This window comes from Lipotes vexillifer, unplaced genomic scaffold (assembly GCF_000442215.2).
Source record: "Lipotes vexillifer unplaced genomic scaffold, Lipotes_vexillifer_v1.1 scaffold783, whole genome shotgun sequence".
In the NCBI taxonomy this organism is placed as follows: domain Eukaryota; kingdom Metazoa; phylum Chordata; class Mammalia; order Artiodactyla; family Lipotidae; genus Lipotes; species Lipotes vexillifer.
In genome coordinates, this window is record NW_006793239.1 from 604,346 (window position 1) to 626,626 (window position 22,281).

Below are 22,281 nucleotides of genomic sequence, written 5' to 3' on the forward strand. Positions count from 1 at the left end.
GTGGCCTCTCCCGTTGCGGAGCACAGGCTCCGGACGCGCAGGCTCAGCGGCCATGGCTCACGGGCCCAGGCGCTCCGCGGCATGTGGGATCTTCCCGGACCGGGGCACGAACTTGTGTCCCCTGCATCAGCAGGCAGACTCTCAAACACTGCACCACCAGGGAAGCCCGCGCCAGTGCTCTTCTCTTTACAATTAAATGTTTCCAGTAGTTCAGGAATTTTTTTTTAAGTGTTCTATTGAGCTGACTAATGATCACAAAAGTGATTCTGGCTTATAGTTGGTTTATTCCATTCTTTGCAAAGTATTTTTTACCTACTCTAGAGCATGATGCAATAAATAAGACCCAGTTTTAGTGAGAACTATGAACAATTAATTAGAATTCAGTAAGAAGAGTGCTGAAATAGTAGTAAATGCATATTGCTCTGGGAGCTCATTGGGGTGCCTCTAATTCAGGCTTGGAATGTTAGAAATGGCTAGCTACATGGAATAATGACATCCAACCTGAGATCTAACGAATAAATTGGCCAAAGAAGGGAGGAATGTGAGAATGTTTCATGTAGAAGGAAAAGCAAGTTTAAAGCCTCAGAGGTTTACAAAAAAAAAAGTTATATGTAGGGAACCTGAAAGCTCAGTGTGCCTGATAACAATAGTTTGAAGGGAGGAGTGGTGTCAGATGATGGTGGGGAAATGGGGACTAGATCATGAAGAGCTTATTTTTTCCATCTCTCTTCCTCCTTTTTTTAAAAAAACAGATTTATTGGGGGTATATAACTTACATGCCACATAGTGCATCCCTTTAAAGTGTACAGTTTTTAGTATATTAACAGGGTTGTACAACCATCACCACAGTCAATTTTAGAACATTTCATCACCTCAGAAAGAAACGCTATACCCTGAAGCTATTAACCCCCCCACCAACTATCCCAGCCCTAAGCAACTACTAATCTACCTTCTATCTCTCTATATTTACCTATTCTGCAGATTTTATATAAATGGAATCATATAATATGTAGTCTTTTGTGACTGGCTTCTTTCAGTATAATGTTTTCAAGGTTTATCCATGTCATAGCATGTATCAGTACTTTTTATGGCCAACTAATGTCCCATTGTATAGCTAAGCTACATATTGTTCAGCATTTCATCAGTTGATGAACATTTGGGTTGTTTCTACCTTTTGTAGCTATTATGAGTAATGCTACTATGAACGTTCATGTCCACATTTTTATGTGGACATATCTTTTCATTTCTCTTGCTTGCCTAGGAGTGAAATTGCTGGATTGTATCTTTAACTTTATATGGAGCTGACAGACTGTTTTCCAAAGTGGTTGCACCATTTTACATTCCCACCAACAGTGTATGAGGATTCCAGTTTCTCCATGTCTCACCAATACTTGTTATTTGTGTCTTTGATTATGGCCATCCTAGTGGATATGAAGTAGTTCTCATTGTGGTTTCGATTTGCATTTCCCTGATGACTAATAATGGTAAAAGCATTTTTCATATGCTTTTGGCCATTTCTCTTGTCTTCGGAAAAATGTCTGTTTGATCCTCTGCCCATTTTTATGTTGAATGGTCTTTTTATTATTGAGTTATAAAAGATAACACATTGTTAGACATAATGACTTGCAAATATGTTCTCCTGTCCTGTAGGTTATCTTTTCTCTTTCTTTATGGTATTCTTTGATGCACAGACGCTTTTAATTTTGAAGTCCATTTTATCTATTGTTTCTTTTACTGCTTGTGCTTTTGGTGTCATATCTAAGAAACTATTGCCTAATCCACTGTCATGAAGGTCTTTTCCTAAGTTTTCTTCTAGAAGGTTTAGCTCTTACATTTAGATTTCTCTTCAGTTTTGAGTTAATTTTTGTATATGGTGTGAAGCAGGGGTCTACATTTATTCTTTCACATGTGTCCCATCACCACTTGTTGAAAAGACTATTCTTTCTTCATTGAATAGTCTTGGCACCCTTGTTAAAAATCAATTGGCCATGAATGTGAGGGTTTATTTTGGGACTCTCAATTCTACTCCATTGATCTATATGTCTGTCCTTATGCCATTGCTACACCATTTTGATTACTTGTAGTTTTATAGTAGGTTTGAAGTCAAGAAGTGTGTCTTCCAGCTTTGTTCTCTTTCAAGATTTTTGTGGCTATTCTAAGTCCCTTGCATTTCCATATAAATTTTAGGGTCACCTTGTCAATTGCTGCAACAGTAACAAAGCAAAACAAAACAAAAAACCCAGCAGGCATTTTGATAAGGATCACACTGAATCTATAAATCAATTTGGGGAGTATTATCTAAGTCTTCCAATCCATGGGTATGGGATATCTTACCATTTATTTAAAACTTCATTAATTTCAGCAACATTTTGTAGTGTTCAGTGTAAAAGAGTTATACTTTAAAAAAAATTTTTTTTTAGTGACTGACCTTAAGTTTGCAGTATGTATTTATAGCTAATCCAAGTCCTCTTTCACATAACACTACACCACTTCAGAGGTAGTGCAGCTACCTTATTATAAAGTATTATTCAATTCCCAGTTCCTCCTTGTAACATTGCTGTCATTCACTTCACTGAATACATCGTTGCTATTATTACTTTGAGCAAACTGTTTTCTGTTAGATCAATCATGAATAAGAAAAATAAAAGATTTTATTTTACCTTCATTTATTCCTTCATGCTCTTCCTTTCTTTTTGTAGATTCAAATTTCTGATCTATGTAATTTTCCTTCTTTCTGAAGAATTTTTTAATATTTCTTACAAGCAGGTCTACTGGTGGAAAATTCTTTCAATTTTGTTTGTATGAGAAAGTCTTTATTTCTCCTTTACTTTTTTTTTAAAGACTATCCTTTTTACTTTTTTTTGGGCTGCACTGGATCTTTGTTGCTGCGCGCAGGCTTTCTCTGGTTGCAGCGAGTGGAGCTACTCTTTGTTGCAGTGCGTGGGCTTCTCATTGTGGTGGCTTCTCTTGTTGTGGAGCATGGGCTCTAGGCTAGTGGGCTTCAGTAGTTGCAGCACACGGGCTCAGTAGCTGTGGCACACAGGCCCTAGAGTGCATGGGCATCAGTAGTTGTGGCGCACAGGCTCAGTAGTTGTGGTGCACGGGCTTAGTTGCTCCGCGGCATGTGGGATCTTCCTAGACCAGGGCTCGAACCTGTGTCCCCTGCGCTGGCAGGTGGATTCTTAACCACTGCGCCACCAGGGAAGTCCCTCTCTCCTTTACTTTTGAAGGATAATTTCACTGGATGCAGAATTCTAGATTGATGGGGCTTTTTCTTTCAAACTTTAAATATTTCACCCCACTGTCTTCTTGCATGGTGCCTGATATAACTCTTACCCTTGCTCCTCTATAGGTAAGGTGTTTTTTGCTGTGGCTTCTTTCAAGATTTTCTCTTTGATTTTCTTCAGTTTGAATATAATATATATACTTGTATGTTTTTGGGTATTTATCCTGCTTGATGTTCTGAGTTTCCTGGATCTGTGGTTGGTACCTGTCACTAATTTTGGAAGATTCTTGGTCATTGCTTCAAATATTTCTTTTGTTCCTTTTTCTCTTTCTTCTCCTTCTGGTATTCCCGCAACACTATGTTATACCTTTTATAATTGTCCCACAGTTCTTGGATATTCTGTTTTGTCTTTTTCTTTCTTTTTTCTCCTTGCATTTCAGTTTCGGAAGTTTCTATTGACATTTCTTCAAGCTTGCTGATTCTTTTTTCAGCTGTGTCTAGTGTATTGATGAACCCATCAAAGACAGTCTTCATTTCTGTTACAGGGTTTTTGATTTCTAGCATTTTCTTTCTTAGAGTTTCTGTTTCTCTGCTTACATTGCCCATCTATTTCTGCATGATGTCCACTTTTTCCATTAGATATGCCTTTAGCATATTAATCATAGTTATTTTAAATTTCCAGTCTGACAATTCCAATGTCTTTCTTATCTGAGTCTACTTCTGATGCTTGTTCACTCTTTCTCTTCAAACTGTTTATCTTTTTAGTATGTCTTGTAATTTTTTGTTGACAGCTGCACATGATATATTGGGTAAAAGGAAACTAAGATAAATAGGCCTTTTAGTGTGAGGTTTTATGTTTATCTGGCTAGGGGCTTGGCTGTATTTACTGTAGCTGTAGTGTCAGTGTCTAAAATTTCCTTTGGTGTCTTGTCTTTTTTTTTTTTTTTTTTTTTTTTTTTTTTTTTTTTTTTTTTGTCTTTTCAGTGTTGTCTGGAGGTTCTCTAGAGACTTCTTAAATAAGATCTGATACATGCAGTTATTTGAGTTGTATTCCTCTGCTATTATACAGGAACCCTATTTGGGTGATGTCAAGGTATGTAGGGAGGGAGAGCATTTTACAGTTCTGTAGTCAGGTCTTTTAGTGAGTCTTCTAGTGAGCCTGTGCCCCTGGGCTGTGACCTTTGCAAGTATTTCTCAGTCCCCCTACCCTCCTTAGGTGAGACATTAAGGCTAAAAAGGGCTGGAGTTGGCTCTTTGTCTTTCTCCAGCTCCATTAGGCTCTGGTAAAAACCCCAGTCGGTTAGGCTCTGGTGAAATGGTTTCTTTTGAGGCCAAACCTCGTTAAGAATAGAATGTTCTGGGTTTATTTTAAAATAGCTGTTTTCTCCTTTTACATGCTGGATGCAAAAGGAAATTTTTCTCTTATCTCCACTGTGAGAACCTTGTAGAGCTCCCAGAGGTAAAACTCACAAAAGTGTGGGAGATCTTCTAAAACTAGACACTCCTGGAATTTTTAACTCTTAAACTTGAGCACACTGAGCCTCCAAGAATTCATAAGTTACAGTTTAGATTTTCCTACCCTGGTATCAGTCCCCATGGAAGTTTCAAGGTTTCTGCTCCAGTAGGTTGTAATTCTCTATATCTGCCTGTTTGTTTCTCTAATTTTGGAGGTAGTGGTTTGCCCTCTGTCCTCAGTTCTCAGATGGATCTAAGAAGAGTTGTTGATATTCAGTTGTTCGTCACTTTTCTTGTTCTGTGGGCAAGAATGACAGCTTCAAAGCTCCTTCCATACTGGTCTAGGACCCAGAAGTTACCACTTTTTTTTTTTTTTTTCGGTACGCGGGCCTCTCACTGTTGTGGCCTCTCCCGTTGCAGAGCACGGGCTCCAGATGCGCAGGCTCAGCGGCCATGGCTCACGGGCCCAGCCGCTCCACGGCATGTGGGATCTTCCCAGACCGGGGCACAAACCTGCGTACCCTGCATCAGCAGGCCGACTCTCAGCCACTGCGCCACCAGAGAAGCCCACCACTTATTTTGTTAAATTTATTCCTGAGTATTTTGTTCTTTTTGCTGTTATTGTAAATGCAATCATTACCTTCTTTTTTTTTAATTAATTAATTAATTTAGTTGCATGGAGTCTTAGTTGCAGCAGACAGGCTCCTTTGTTGTGGCTCGTGGGCTTCTTAGTTGCAGCTCTAGAGCTCCTCAGTTATGGCATGCGAACTCTTAGTTGTGGCATGCATGTGGGATCTAGTTCCCTGACCAGGGATCAAACCCAGGCTCCCTGCATTAGGAGCGTGGAGTCTTATACACTGCACCACCAGAGAAGTCCCTCATTACCTCTTAATTTTCAGATTGCTCATTACTAGTATATGAAAACACAATTAATTTTTATGTATTGATCTTATATCCTGCAATCTTTTAAAAGTCATTTATTCTAATAGTGTTTCCATGAATTTATTTTTCTTGCCCAGTTGCCTTAGCTAGAACCTTTAGAACAGTGTTGAATAGAGGCGGCAAGTGTAGATATCCTTGCTTTATTCCTGATCTTAGGGGGAAAGCATTCAGTCTTTCTCCATTAAGTATGTTAATGGTGGGATATATACATCCCACTGTCATAATGTGTTATATATATATGATACTTATCAGGTTGAGGAAGTTCATTTCTATTCCTACATTTTTGCCAACCTATAGTATAATATCACAACTAGGTTATTGACATCGATGTATTTCACAGATCTTATCCAGATTTACTTACTTTTACTTGTACTCACTTGTGTTTATGTATTAATAAGTGCTACCCAGTTTTATCACTTGGGTAGTTTCATGTGTCAGGATCAGACATCCCAAGGTGTGTGTGTAAATAGTTAATTTCTTTTTATAGTTTGTTTAATCATTTACCTGCTGAAGTGCATCTGGGCTAATTCCAGTTTGGGGCTATTACAAATAAAGCTGCTATGAACATTCACGTACAGGTTTTTGTATGAACTTAAGTTTTCATTTCTCTGAGACAAATGCCCAGGAGTGCAATTGCTGGGTCATATAGTAGTTGCATGATTAGTTTTTTTAAGAAACTGCCAACATGTCTTCTAAAGAACCTTTTAAGCTATGTGAAGAACTTGGACTTGATTGTTAGGGCATTAGGGGGCCATTTTAATATTAATCCCAATTTTAATATTTTGAATTTGAAGAGCTTGTCAAACCGGAGAATATGCCTGCTGGGCAGGTATATAGGTGAACCTGAAACTGATAAAGCAGACTTGGAGTGAAGATAAAGAATAGTCATTAGTATATGATTTATTTTAGAAGCTCTGTGTAGGGATGGTATTTCCCAGGGAGAATACAGGGAGTGAGGGGTGAAAAAAGAGAACAGAACCTGGGACAAACCTCTGAAGATTACCAACATTTTTAGGAGGCTGAGAAAGAGCTAGACTTAAGAGGAAAACCAAAAGAAAATTTGATATTGTGGAAACCATGGGGAGAAAGTGCCTTCAAGAAGAAAGAAATGGTCAGTAGTGTTACCAAAGTAAAATGAAATTGGTTTTAAAAAGGTTTTTAATAACCTTGATGAAAGAAGTTTCAGTAAGTGGTAGAGTAGGAGCCTCATTCACAGTGGGCTGAGAAGTGACTAGGTGAAGTAAGATAGCAATGGAGATGGAATTTCGCCAGTGGAAGGGAGAGGGAGGTTAGTTAAATAGAAAAGAATGTGGGGTCCAGGGTGTGTACGTTTTAGCTTGAGAGGAGTTGGGCTTATCTTGATGGTAATAAGGAGTCGGTAGAAAGGGAAGGGTTGATAATGCACCAAAGAGAAGGAATTCTTGATTGAGTAAGGATCCTAATGATACAAAGCAGAGTGGTAGACAGAGCATAGCAGAGAGATAGACTTCAGGAGACAAGGTAAGTTTTCCTTTGTGACAAGAGGAAAGGAAGTAAGGGGCAAGTAGATTAAGTTAGTTTCTAGATCTGGTGGTAGAAAGTTGAGGGAGTTTACTTCTGATGGCTTATATTTTCTCTGTGGTATAACAGAAGGGGTCATTTGTTAGGAGTGAAAAGGGGATGATAAGGTTGGAAGTTTGAGGAGAGTGGAAAAGGTTGAGACAGCTGCTATAGAGAATGGGAGAGAGAGAGCTGGCTAGAAAAGTAGGAAGATTTCTAGGTCATAATGAGGGCCTAGCTGGGCCTATGGGGCATACATTTTTTTTAATGATCCTAGTCTTCTGGTAATATATTTTTTTCCAGTAGAGTTCAGCAGACTAAGTGGAGATATGGGCAAAGATCATTGTGTTGATCCAGGGTTGGAGTTTGTTCCACATAACATTGAGTTGATTAAGCATAGTTGTCTAATAGACTTTTAAATCAGACAGGTCTCAGTTTTAATCCTATTTTGACCTCTTAGTGATTTAGGAAGATTACTTAAGCTTCCCTAAGCTTCAGTTTCCTAATAATCAAACCATACCTAACCATATCAGTTTCCTAGTCATAATAATACCTATCTCTTTCAGTGATGAGGAATAAATGAGACAAACAAGTAAGTCCCTTAACACATAGTTTGGCACATAAACGTTAATAAATAGCACCTTTTATTGTTATTTGTGGCCCAGTCCTGTCCCTTATTAGCTGAATGATTTTAAGCAAGTTTCTTTCCTTTTTATTTGTAAAAAGGACATTATAATACTTGTTGGGAGTATGTATTCATTTGGATATCTTGAAGGGAAAAAAGCACTATGCCAAGGCTTCCCTGGTGGTGCAGTGGTTAAGAATCCGCCTGCCAATGCAGGGGACAGGGGTTCAAGCCCTGGTCCGGGAAGATCGCACATGCCTCGGAGCACCTAAGCCTGTGTGCCCTAGAGCCCATGAGCCACAACTGCTGAAGCCCACACACCCTAGAGCCCATGCTCTGCAACAAGAGAAGCCACCACAATGAGAAGCCTGCGCACCGCAACAAAGAGTAGCCCCCTCTCACCGCAACTAGAGAAAGCCTGCGTGCAGCAACGAAGACCCAACGCAGCCAAAAATAAATAAAATAAATAAATTTTTTTAAAAAAGAGCACTACGCCAGGCATATCCTTTTCACCACTTATAGTAACTTTGAGTTGAAGCAGAATCTGTAGGAGATGTTTTAGAAAATTAAATTGGAAAGTTAGGTGGGAATTTTGGCCTTTGTTTTATAATCAGTAGATAGCCTTTAAAAGTTCATTAGCAGAGAGATAACATGAAAGTGGTGTTTTGAGAATATTAACTTAGTAGTGTGATAGGATTTATAGTCTCAGCCAGATACCACCTTTTCAGAGATGCCTTCCATAACCACCCTGAGAATCTAAGATTTGCTTCCTCCTCCTCTTTAACCTCTTACCCTATATCATTTTCCAATGTCATAGTAACATTTGTAACTATCTACAATTACCTTGTTTATTTTTTTCCTGTCTCCCTCTGCTGAGATATATGCTTCATGAGAAAAGGGATGAGGTTTGCCTTCTGCTGTATCCCATTACCCAGAAGAGTGCCTAGCACATAGAAGCCATTCAGTAAATATGTGTTGAATGAATGAAGTATAAGAAGGAAGTAGAAGGAGAGAGACTAGTTAAAGAAATTATTAGAGGGCTTCTCTGGTGGCTCAGTGGTTAAGAATCCGCCTGCCAATGCAGGGGACATGGGTTTGAGCCCTGGTCTAGGAAGATCCCACATGCCGTGAAGCAACTAAGCCCATGTGTCACAGCTACTGAGCCTGCACCCTAGAGCATGTGAGCCACAACTTCTGAGCCTGCGTGCTACAACTACTGAAGCCCGTGCACCTGGAGCCCGTGCTCCACAACAAGAGAAGCCACCACAATGAGAAGCCAGCACACCGCAACTAGAGAAAGCCCGTGTGCAGCAACGAAGACCCAAGGTAGCCAAAAAAAATAAATAAATAAATAAATAAAAATGTTTTTAAAAGGTTACATTAAAAAAATTATTAGAATAATTTCAACATTAGGGTATGAAGATCTAGATAGCGATGATAGCAGTGGAAATGGAAGGAACAAATAAAAATTACAAAGAATGATTTTTAATATATTAGAAGAGACAAAATGAGGCAAGCAACAGGATGGTTCCATGATTTCCAAACTGGGTGATTGGAGCAGTGACAGTTTCATTACTGAAAACGTCTGCCTCCATCTCCTTTTACAACTTTTTATGTCCAATACTTAGAAGAGTGCCTAGCATATAGTGATGGGCAGTAAATATTTGAATGAAGGAAGGAAAATGGGAAATCAGAAGGTTCCATCTTCTATGCATTGTGTGTTTGAAGTAACAATAGGACACCCAAGTAGGTAGAAGATGAGGCTAAAATTCTGTAAAGAATTAAGAGCCTTGGGATTTACAACATTTAAGGGGAAAGAACCAACTAAACAGAAGAGGCAGCCCCAGAGAGGGGAGAACAACAGGAGTGTGGTTTCAAGGTAACAAAGACAGAGCCAGGAAGAAGGAGCTGCCAGTGTTGCATATGCTTCGGAAAAGCTGAAGAAAATGAGGACTGGAGAAGACAAGAATGATCTTGGAAAGAGCAAACTACATAGAGCAATGAAGTGAAAATCATATTACAAAGGGTGTGAGGAATGAGTGGATAATGAGATAAATTTCCCCCACAGAGCTAAAGGAAGAGAGGCAAGGCGGCAATCTGAGGTAATCATTTAAAGGAAGTTTAGTTTGCTTTGTTTTGTTTTTTATATAAAAACATAAATATCTTGTAGACAGAAGAAATATCGATAGTCTAAGACAGTTGTCAAATTTTAGCGTGCACAAGAATAACAAGAAGCTTTTGCCTGGACTTCCCTGGTGGTCCAGTGGTTAAGACTGTGCTTCCACTGCAGGGGGTGTGGGTTCAATCCCTGGTTGGAGAACCAAGATCCCACATGCCATGCAGCCAGAAGAAAAAAAAAAGGTTTTGTTTAAAATGCAAGTTGGTGGCACCGTATAAGGGGAACCCGATTCAATAGGTCTGGGTACCAGATATCAGCATTTTAAAACAAGTAACTCCCACGTCCACCCCCCACCCCCCTCCCAAGACACACACAGATACACGTACCCATTTAAGAGATCCTGATATGTTTAAATACTAAGACCACACTCTGACCAACACTGGTCCAGGGAGTAATTGAAGTCAAAAGAAAGGGTAGGAAGGGAATTAGTTAAGGGTTAAGCTTTGGGAAGGAGAAGGAGTCCATCTCCTTTAAAAGAAACAGGAAATACATCAACTATACGTCAATTAAAAAAAAAAAGAATCACTGTGAAAGTTACTATTAAGCTCTCAAAAACCAAAAAACCGGAAGAGGTGGTACAGAGAAATTCTGAGATTGTACACTGAGCTTCAAAGATGTTTTCAGGTGGAGAGATGGGCAAATAAGTTTGCTTCATTTGCATGACCTTGATTTTTCCTTTAAGTGGGAAGAAAGGTTATCTACTCTGGGCAGGCAAGAGAGAATTTGAGGAGAGTGGAAAGGTCCAAAACAGCTGCTGTGGGAGATGCAACAGAGTCACCAAGGAGGAACTTAAACCCCGCTGAGCAGCATTAGGCTTCTGTTAAGTTAGGTGGCATGACTGACGGACCCAGTCAGCAGTTACCTGACAGTTTTCAAAGTAAGGAATAGTCCTAAAGACATGTTTCTTCTCTTGGTAATTCGTCATGACTCTGTCATCTGTAGATTTACTTACACCTTTTTTGACGATTTTACCCTGTCTCACACTTCATGGAATAATGAACTACATATACAGGGTATTTTACTTTATAAGTATTTAAAATTTACCTGACTTTCAACTCAAAAGATAGTTACTGTGATTTGCTAAAACATAATTACATTCATTTTCTCCATACTCTTCAAGTTTTTATGGACTTTGATTACAATTCATATGATGCTTGCTGTCATTTTACAGATTGGTGTTTCTAAGGCCAGCTCTGTGGAAGGTGTATGTTTTCACCTGAGCACCAGAAGTTACCAAGTGAATGTAGGGCCCCGGCTCAGGGCAAAGGAAACCAACCTGCTTTCTGTAGATTTGGATAAATAGGAATCAGTTGGAACTAAGTGGGGAGGAACACCTAGGCACTATACTGTTTATACTATACTTAACTTACTAAATACTTTCAACAATCTGTATAATAGATAATAGAAGATCTCTATTTACAAATAAGGAAACAAGCTAAGATGCCTAGATTGCCTCAAATATATGATGTTGAGATAGGTTTGATAAATTCTGAAATATCACTTGTCTGAAAATAGTATAGAAAATAGTTGTAAAGAATGCAACCCATGATTGTTTAGTTACCTATTCTCCAAGTTAGGTAGCCAGAAGTGTTTTGTTTGTATTGTTGACACACCTTCTCAATATTAATAATAGTAACTAATTTATTAAGCCCTTCTGTGTGCCAGGTATTGTTCTAAGCTTTTTGCAAGATTAAACTCATTTAATCTTCAGTAACCCTATAAGGTAGGTACTATTTATCATCCTCATTTTACAGATGAAGAAAGTGAGAGGATAAATAACTTGCCCAAAGCTACAGAGCTAGTAAGTGACAGAGCCCCAGACAGACTTGCTCTCCAGCTTACTATGCTCTTAACCAGTATTCTGTGCTGCCTTTCACTGGCCCTCATGTTAAATAAGGATAACTTTTCAAACAGCTTAGCAAGTTATTCTGCATCATCTGATGACCTTATGTTTAATAGCAATAATATAACTAAGTGAAAAGAAAGAATCAGGTCTTCGCTATAATCTCTTACGCACAGTCAAGATTCTAACATCTGTATTTAATCCATAGTGTGAAGTTTGGGTATTTGAGAAGAATGCAACATGTTTTCTCGTGACACTTTACCAGAGTGGGAAAGGCATAAGAAGAGCAGTGTTCGTTTTGTTTTGTTTTTTTCGGCCGCACTGCGCAGCTTGCGGGATTTTAGTTCCCCGACCAGGGATTGAACCCCGGCCACGGCAGTGAAAGTGCTGAGTCCTAACCACTGGACCACCAGGGAATTCCCAGAAGAGCAGTATTTGGAATACATCTCCATGATCTTTGTAAATAAAATGTATTGAATTCTCTAATGTTGGCTGTGGGCATTGGTGGGTAGTAAAATAATTGGAAACTGATAAAAATTAGTGGTTATTGGATCCTGAAAATAAAAATTTGCTCGTTGCATTTCTTAAATTTAAAAGGACTTTAATTAGTGTTTTTAAAAAATTTTTATGATAGATATATTTCAAGTTCTTAATAGCCACATGTGGCTAGTGGCTATCATTAGTTTAGGTCCAAGATGACCAAGGGGTCATTTATGTAGTAAGATCTTAAGTCTCTTTGGATGAACCCAGGGTGTCAATAGTAATTTTTTCTGATTTCTTTAATTCTTTTGTGGGGCCTTGTGAAGAAAAATTTGAGTTAATAAAAGTCCAAACAGCTGTATCATCACCGTGTAAAAAGCAGGCAGCTCAGGGGTGTGGAATTTGAGTGCACAGGAGAGCTAAAAGGACACTTGACCCCTATTGATGAGTTTATTGCTCTATTTTTAAAGGACTCTGGTTAACATAGCTCTTGTGCTTTTTTTTTTTAACTTTAATAACACACTTGATTCTCATGTGGTAGTTATGTTCTATAAAATCACTGTGAACACTGGATTAGTAAATAGTGGATTATTGTCCCCAGGGGTTAGGTTGTTGCGAGCCTAAGGTCACATTTCATCAACTAGTCAATATGTAACCTAGTTTTGTGAGTGTTTCTGTTTAAAGACACCTTAAGGATTCAATGAATCAACTATATATTAATATATAATATTATATATTATATACTACTAATAATATATAATAACATTGTGCCAACAGCCGCCATAACTCGTGTCTGAATGAAGCATATCTAATACATATATTTTCTCTGAAAGGCACGTCACAGCCTTCCTGTGCTTAGGAACACTAGGCAGCACTTCAGCATTACACTTGGGGCCCATTTTAAACAGCAAAATCACCAAGAAAAGGCACAAAACTGTAAAAAACACAATATAAAGAGACCATGGAAAGAACCCTTGTCTTCTGTATGAGAGCTGAAACAAGGCAGAGCATCACCTGGTTTGCCTTCAGATGAAAGTGTGTGTGCCAGCTGACTCAGTTTTTTGCCATACCGCACATGTGCTATGTCTTTGGATGACCACTAAAGTGCCACAACTATTGATTTCAGGGTTACAAATAAATTTTTTTTTTTTTGCGGTACGCGGGCCTCTCACTGCTGCGGCCTCTCCCGTCGCGGAGCACAGGCTCCGGATGCGCAGGCCCAGCGGCCATGGCCCACGGGCCCAGCCGCTCCGCGGCACGTGGGATCCTCCCGGACCGGGGCATGAACCCGCGTCCCCTGCATCGGCAGGCGGACTCCCAACCACTGCGCCACCAGGGAAGCCCACAAATAAATTTTAATGAGTGGACGTATTTGCAAGTATGGAATCTGTAAATAATGAGGATCAGCTGTATATGAATGCATTCTAAATTTTGAAATGAAAAATGAGGGAATTCCCTCATGGTCCAGTAGTTGGGACTCGGCACTTTCACTGCGGGGCCCAGTGAACTAAGATCCCACAAACCGTGAGGTGCAGCCAAAAAAAAGGGAAAATATAGGGTTTTCTTGTCCATCTCTAACTTTCCTACCCCCAGCTCCATCTTTCTTTCCAGAAGTAACAGTGGTTACTCAGTTTCTTATGCATCTGCATATATGTGTACTTACAGAAATAAATATTTTTAAATAAGTGGATCTCATGATACATACTGTTCTATGGTTTATTTTTTTCTCATGATGTCTTAAATCTTTTCATATCAGTATACACAGAATTATCTCATTCTTTTCAGTATTCTGTGGTGTGTATGTACCACAATTTAATTAACCATTCCTCTATTGATCAGTGTTTAGTTTTTTTCACTATTATAAGTAATACTGCAGTGAACATCTTAATTTTTAAATTTTTTATTCAAACAGAAAGTCACAAAAATTATAATCATCCTCATCAGTTCTGCAGTGAATATCATTGTACCTGTTTCTTTATCCATATGTGCAGGGTTTTCTCTGGATTACATATGTAAAAATGAAATTGCTGGATAGAAGGGTATATGCACTTAAAATTTTGTTAGGAAGGCAGTTGAATCAGTTGGATCATCTGGGAAGCTGACACTGAGATGGAGTTAGAGCTGCAAATAGTATTCAAGGGTTAGTGCCTGTGAATGACAAGGGGCAGAAGCTGAAGGAGAGGAAAAGTGGTCAGATCATGATACAGATCTATCAGAGTCTCAGCCAACTCAGCAGGATACTCTGAAGTAAAGATTACTTCTTAGCGGAGTAGTACTGTGTTGGAAAGAAATGGCTAGGCCCTAGAACTCCTTCATGCTCAGTTATTGACCGGAGGCTGTCTGAGGAAAAAGTGGCTCCATCTTGAAAAATTAGGTGAATCTTAAAGGCACTAACAGCTGTAGGCTAATTGCACTTTGGAGTTAAACTCTGAAGTGTCTTCAAGGGAGATCTGAGCAGTGTATTTCCAAGGCTGCCACTGCAAGATAATATAGCATAGTGGATAATAGCAGAGTCTAGAGCCAAACTTCCTAGGTTCAACATCTTTGTGTATGATTTTACTCAATCTCTGTGGCTCAGTTTTTTCATCTATAAACTGGAGAAATAATAGTACCTACCTCATAGTACTGTAAAGAGATGAAATGAGCTAATTTATTTTAAGCAATTAGAATAGTTCCTGTGACATGTACTACATAAGCATTAACTGGTATTGTTGCTATTATTATTATTTCAAATTGCTCTCCCAAAAGACTGTACCAGTTTTCTTCCCACCATCCCAACGGTGTGTAAAATAGTATTCATTTCTCTATACCTCTTCTGGTACTGGCTAATATAAATCTTAGTTTTTGCCAATTTAATGACCAAAACATGGTATTTTGTCTAATTTCTATTTCTTTATTATGAAGTTGAACTTTTTTTTTTTTTGGCTGTGTCCCACAGCACGTGGGACCTTAGTTCCCTGACCAGAGATCAAACCCAGGCCCTTGGCAGTGAAAGCACAGAGTTCCAACCACTGGACCGCCAGGGGATTCCCTGAACATCTTTTCATCTTATTGGCCACTCTTCTGTTTGTATACTTGAAGTTTTTAATTTTTCCTCATTGATTTCTGGTACCTATTCATATATTCCAGATATTAAACTGTTATATGGTTGTAATACTTTCTCCCAGCCTCACATTGGTTTTCAAATTTATTTTTCAATATTGTTTATGGTTTCTTTTGTCGTAAAGAAGTTTAAAGTTTTGATTATCCTTTTTTTTTTCTTCATGGGTTTAGGGTTTTGTGTCTTTTTTTTTCTTATCTTTTGAAAGTCCTTTCAAGTTTATCGTTTTTTGTTTTGTTTTGTTTTGTTTACATTTAGCCGTATATAACATTTTATTTTTATCCATAATTTTAAATAATTGGCTTTTATTTTTTCCCCCAACTATAGGCAGTTGCCCCAGTGCTATTCATTGACTAGCACATTTTTTCCTGGATGTTTTGAAATGCCACCTTTACTGTATTCTAAATTCCTATATGTATTAGATTGGAAGATACAGATATTTTTAAACGTTTGTTGTTTTGGTCTGCATTTCTTTGATTACTGGAAAGCATGAACTTTAAAAAAATATATCCTTTTGATATCCTGTATGCCATCTTCATATCCTTTGTCCATTTTTCAATTTTGGTGTTTGATTTCACATTGATTTGAAAGGACTCACTATATATAAAGAATATTACCCCTTCATGTGTATTGCATGATGGTTATTGTTTACCTTTAAATTACAGTCATGGTCTTTTTCTTTATAGAATCTGACTGTATATATAGGTGAAAGGTCTTCCCCATTCCTAAGACCACACAGTCAACTAGACTATTTTCCTTTTTATTTTATGATTTTCATTTTTATATTTCTGCCATCTTATTTTGATGCATGGTATTAAGTAGGAATCTATCTTAATTCTTTTCTAAATGGTAAACCAATTATCCAAAACAGTTCACTAAATAATCCATTATTTCCATTGATTTCTAATGCCATCATATATATATTTGGCCTGTTGAGGTGTATTTAATTCTGTTTTATTGATTGATGCATCTATTTTATGGCTAGAGAGTTTACCTTGGAAAGAAAGCACTCTGTGGAAGTATTTTCAAACAGTTTAATTTTGGAAGTTAAAAGGAAAACCCCTCTTAAGCTACAGTAAGTGAAGTGAATTGACTTGGGTTCTGCTTGTGTTCCTCTATCAACATTCTGCCTTGTGGTCTTTAAAGAGCATACTTCATTATATATCTAGCACCAGAAAATTTACTTGGTGATTTAAAATATTAAACTCCAAAAAAAGTAATTCCATTGTTTAAGAAACACCTTTCTTGCCAAATGTAATTAGAAGTTACTCTTTAGGTCTGATCATCTCTATGACTGGAAGCAAGTATTGAAGGTAAACCTATCTCTAGAGCAGGAGTTCTCAAAATATCTGGGATAAAATATCAGTAGCTCAAATCACAGACAAGTAGTTAATTTCTTTAATATTTAAAGAGCTCTTTTACTTCAATAATGGAAATGCAGTTGTGCCTGCCTTATCCCACCCCCCCCTTGCAAGGGGATATGTTCCAAGACCCCCAGTGGATGCCTAAAACTGCAGATAGGACCCAACCCTATATACTATGTTTTTTCCTATACATACATACCTGTGATAAAGTTTAATTTACAAATTAGGCACAGTAAGAGCTTAAAAACAATAGCTAAAATAAAGAGAACAATTATAACAATATACTGAATAAAAGTTATGTGAATGTGATCTCTCTCTTTAGCTTCAACTCTGCCAGAAATGTGGCAGCAGCTTCTTCACTGGCAGATACAGTTTCTTTAGTAGTTTTTATATTTTTCGTCCAAACCTATTCCTGAAGCCATGTAATTATACTTTACTTGCAGTAAATGGCTTGGTATCACTTGTTTCAGGGGATCCTTTGCTGAAGTTTTCTTATAGGCTCAGTGCTTTCTGGCTTAACACATTGCCATCAATCAGCATGTCTTCCACGCACAGAGTTAATGCCTTTTCCACCTTAGCTAAGCACTTATCACACACTGTGGCCGTAACTTTTGCAGTTTGAGGTACAACAGCAAAACTGGCATGAATTTCTTTTTCCATCTTCACAATTTCACAGAAAGAAGATTCATTTTTACTGTAGATCTTAGCAATCTGAGCATACAAATTTTTTTTCTGATTAAGTTGAGAACTCTCACCTTTCACATAAAAGAAGCACTTTATGGTTTAGCTTTGGCATATCCTAACTGCCAGCATCACTAGTCTTGTACTTTGGGGCCATTATTAAGTAAAGTAAGGGTTCCTTGAACACAAGCACTGCAATGCTGCAACAGTCCATTGGATAACTTAGATGACCAATAAGTGATTAACAGGTGGTAGGTAGCCCATACAGTGTGGATGCACTGGACAATGCAATGATTCACGTCCCAGGTGGGCTGGAGCCAGATGGTGCAAGATTTCATCATGCTACTCAAAAAAGCTTGCAATTTAAAACTAGTGAATTGTTTATTTCTGGAATTTTCCATTTAATATTTTTGGACTGTGGTTGACTGCAGGTACAAACTGCATAAAGCAAAACTGTGGATAAGAGGGGAATACTGTATTCCAGCCTACGCATAATGGGAGTCTCAGAAGGGGAAGAGAGAAGGGACATAAAGAATATGTGAATAAATAATATCCAAAGTCTCTCCAGGTTTAATGAAAAACTTTAATCTGCACATTGAAGAATCTCAACAAATTCCAAGTAGGATAGACTCAAAGTAATTCACACCTAGACATGTCATAGTCAAACAGTCAAAAGCCAAAGACATAAAGAGAATCTTGAAAACAGCAGGAAAAAAGTGAATCCTCATGTACAAGGGGTCCTCAATACAATTAACAATTGACTTCATCAGAAACCAAGAGAGCAGAGAGCAGTGGGATGACATATTCAAAATGCTGCAAGAAACAGACTGTCAACTAAAAATTATGCAAAACTATCCCTTAGAAACAAAGGAGAAATCAAGATATTCTAAGATAAACAAAAACTGAGAAAATCCATCACTAACAGACCTGTCCTATAAGAAATACTGAAAGGAGTCTTCAAACTGAAAGAAAAGGGCACTAGGCAGTGTTTTGAATCCACACAAAGAAATAGGGCACAATAAAGGTAACTACAAAGGTGGATATAAAAGTCAGTATGTAGATCATCCAAAATGAAAATAAATAAGGAAACACAAACTTTAAATGATACATTAAACAAGATGGACTTAGTTGATATTTATAGGACATTCCATCCAAAAACAGATTACACTTTCTTCTCAAGTGCTAATGGAATATTCTCCAGGATAGATCATATCTTGGGTCACAAATCAAGCCTTGGTAAATTTAAGAAAATTGAAATTGTATCAAGTATCTTTTCCAACCACAATGCTATGAGACTAGATATCAATTACAGGAAAAACATCTGTAAAAAATACAAACACATGGAGGCTAAACAATACACTACTAAATAACCATGAGATAATGAAGAATTCAAAGGGGAAATTAAAAAAATACCTAGAAACAAATGACAATGAAAACATGACGACCCAAAACCTATGGGACGCAGCAAAAGCAGTCTAAGAGGGAAGTTTATAGCAATACAGTCCTACCTCAAGAAACAAGAAACATCTCAAATAAACAACCTAACCTTTCACCTAAAGCAATTAGAGAAAGAAGAACAAAAAACCCCCAAAGTTAGCAGAAGGAAAGAAATCATAAAGATCAGATCAGAAATAAATGAAAAAGAAATGAAGGAAACAATAGCAAAGATCAATAAAACTAAAAGCTGGTTCTTTGAGAAGATGAACAAAATAGATAAACCATTAGCCAGACTCATCACGAAAAAAAGGGAGAAGACTCAAATCGATAGAATCAGAAATGAAAAAGGAGAAGTAACAACTGACACGGCAGAAACACAAAGGATCGTGAGAGATCACTACCAGCAACTCTATGCCAGTAAAATGGACAACCTGGAAGAAATGGACAAATTCTTAGAAAAGCACAGCCTTCCGAGACTGAACCAGGAAGAAATAGAAAATATAAACAGACCGATCACAAGCACTGAAATTGAAACTGTGATTAAAAATCTTCCAACAAACAAAAGTCCAGGACCAGATAGCTTCACAGTCGAATTCTACCAAACATTTAGAGAAGAGCTAACACCTATCCTTCTCAAACTCTTCCAAAATATAGCAGAGGGAGGAACACTCCCAAACTCATTCTACGAGGCCACCATCACCCTGATACCAAAACCAGACAAAGATGCCACAAAAAAAGAAAACTACAGGCCAATATCACTGATGAACATAGATGCAAAAATCCTCAACAAAATACTAGCAAACAGAATCCAACAGTGCATTAAAAGGATCATACACCATGATCAAGTGGGGTTTATCCCAGGAATGCGAGGATTCTTCAGTATATGCAAATCAATCAATGTGATAAACCACATTAACAAACTGAAGGAGGAAACCCATATGATCATCTCAATAGATGCAGAGAAAGCTTTTGACAAAATTCAACACCCATTTATGATAAAAACCCTCCAGAAAGTAGGCATAGAGGGAACTTACCTCAACATAAGAAAGGCCATATATGACAAACCCACAGTCAATATCGTTCTCTATGGTGAAAAAACTGAAATCATTTCCATTAAGAGCAGGAGCAAGACAAGGTTGCCCACTCTCACCACTCTTATTCAATATAGTTTTGGAAGTTTTAGCCACAGCAGTCAGAGAAGAAAAAGAAATAAAAGGAATCCAAATCAGAAAACGACGTAAAACTGTCACTGTTCACAGATGACATGATACTATGCATAGAGAATCTGAAAGATGCTACCAGAAAACTACTAGAGCTAATCAATGAATTTGGTAAAGTAGCAGGATACAAAATGCACAGAAATCTCTTGCATTCCTATACACTAATGATGAAAAATCTGAAAGAGAAATTAAGGAAACACTCCCATTTACCATGACAACAAAAAGAATAAAATACCTAGGAATAAACCTACCTAAGGAGATAAAAGACCTGTGTGCAGAAAACTATAAGACACTGATGAAAGAAATTAAAGATGATACAAACAGATGGAAAGATATACCATGTTCTTGGATTGGAAGAATCAACATTGTGAAAATGACTCTACTACCCAAAGCAATCTACAGATTCAATGCAATCCCTATCAAACTACCAATGGCATTTTTCACAGAACTAGAACAAAAAATTTCACAATTTGTATGGAAACACAGAAGACCCCAAATAGCCAAAGCAATCTTGAGAAAGAAAAACAGAGCTGGAAGAATCAGGCTCCCTAACTTCAGGCTATACTACAAAGCAAGTAATCAAGACAGTATGGTACTGGCACAAAAACAGAAATATAGATCAATGGAACAGGATAGAAAGCCCAGAGATAAACCCATGCATATATGGTCACCTTATCTTTGATAAAGGAGGTAAGAATATACAATGGAGAAAAGACAGCCTCTTCAATAAGTGGTGCTGGGAAAACTGTACAGCTACATGTAAAAGAATGAAATTAGAACACTCCCTAACACCATACACAAAAATAAACTCAAAATGGGTTAAAGACCTAAATGTAAGGTCAGACACTATAAAACTCTCAGAGGAAAATGTAGGCAGAACACTCTATGACATAAATCACAGCAAGATCCTTTTTGACCCACCTCATAGAGAAATGGAAATAAAAACAAAAACAAATGGGGCCTAATGAAACTTAAAAGCTTTTGCACAGCAAAGGAAACCATAAACAAGATGAAAAGACAACCCGCAGAATGCGAGAAAATATTTGCAAATGAAGCAAGTGACAAAGGATTAATCTCCAAAATATACAAGCAGCTCATGCAGCTCAGTATCAAAAAACCCAATCCAAAAATGGGCAGAAGACCTAAATAGACATTTCTCCAAAAACAATATACAGATTGTCAGCAAACACATGAAAGGATGTTCAACATCACTAATCATTAGAGAAATGCAAATCGAGACTACAATGAGGGGGCTTCCCTGGTGGTGTAGTGGTTGAGAGTCTGCCTGCTGATGCAGGGGACACGGGTTCGTGCCCCGGTCCGGGAAGATCCCACATGCCGCGGAGCAGCTGGGCCCGTGAGCTATGGCCGCTGAGCCTGCACGTCTGGAGCCTGTGCTCCACAATGGGAGAGGCCACAACAGTGAGAGGCCCACATACCGCAAAAAAAAAAAAAAAAAAGTGCAATGAGGTATCACCTCACACCAGTCAGAATGGCCATCATCAAAAAATCTATAAACAATAAATGCTGGAGAGGGTGTGGAGAAAAGGGAACCCTCTTGCACTGTTGGTGGGAATGTAAATTGATACAGTCACTATGGAGAACAGTATGGAGGTTCCTCAAAAAACTAAAAATAGAACTACCATATGACCCAGCAGTCCCACTACTGGGCATATACCCTGAGAAAACCATAATTCAAAAAGAGTCATGTACCACAATGTTCATTGAAGCTCCATTTACAATAGCCAGGACGTGGAAGCAACCTAAGTGTCCACTGACAGATGAATGGATAAAGAAGATGTGGCACATATATACAATGGAATATTACTCACCCATAAAAAGAAAGGAAATTGAGTTATTTGTAGTGAGGTAGCTGGAACTAGAGTCTGTCATACAGAGTGAAGTGAGTCAGAAAGAGAAAAACATACTGTATGTTAACACATATATGTGGAATCTAAAAAAAAAAAAAAAGGTTCTGAAGAACCTAGGGGCAGGACAGGAATAAAGACACAGATGTAGAGAATGGACTTGAGGACATGGGGAGGGGGAAGGGTAAGCTGGGACGAAGTGAGAGAGTGGCATGGACATATATACACTACCAAGTGTAAAATAGGTAACTAGTGGGAAGCAGCCACATAGCACAAGGAGATCAGCTCGGTGCTTTGTGTCCACCTAGAGGGGTAGGATAGG

At 38.1% G+C, this 22,281-nt stretch overlaps 1 protein-coding gene and 1 non-coding gene across 2 annotated transcripts in view; one reads left to right on the forward strand and one right to left on the reverse strand.

The window, feature by feature from the left end:
• The window catches only part of MOSMO (modulator of smoothened), a 55,221-nt gene that overhangs the window by 20,308 nt on the left and 12,632 nt on the right, over nucleotides 1–22,281 (forward strand). The window lies entirely within an intron of this gene.
• TRNAE-UUC (transfer RNA glutamic acid (anticodon UUC)) lies at nucleotides 12,154–12,225 on the reverse strand. Its single transcript has one exon. It is a non-coding gene; the product is annotated as a tRNA-Glu (tRNA).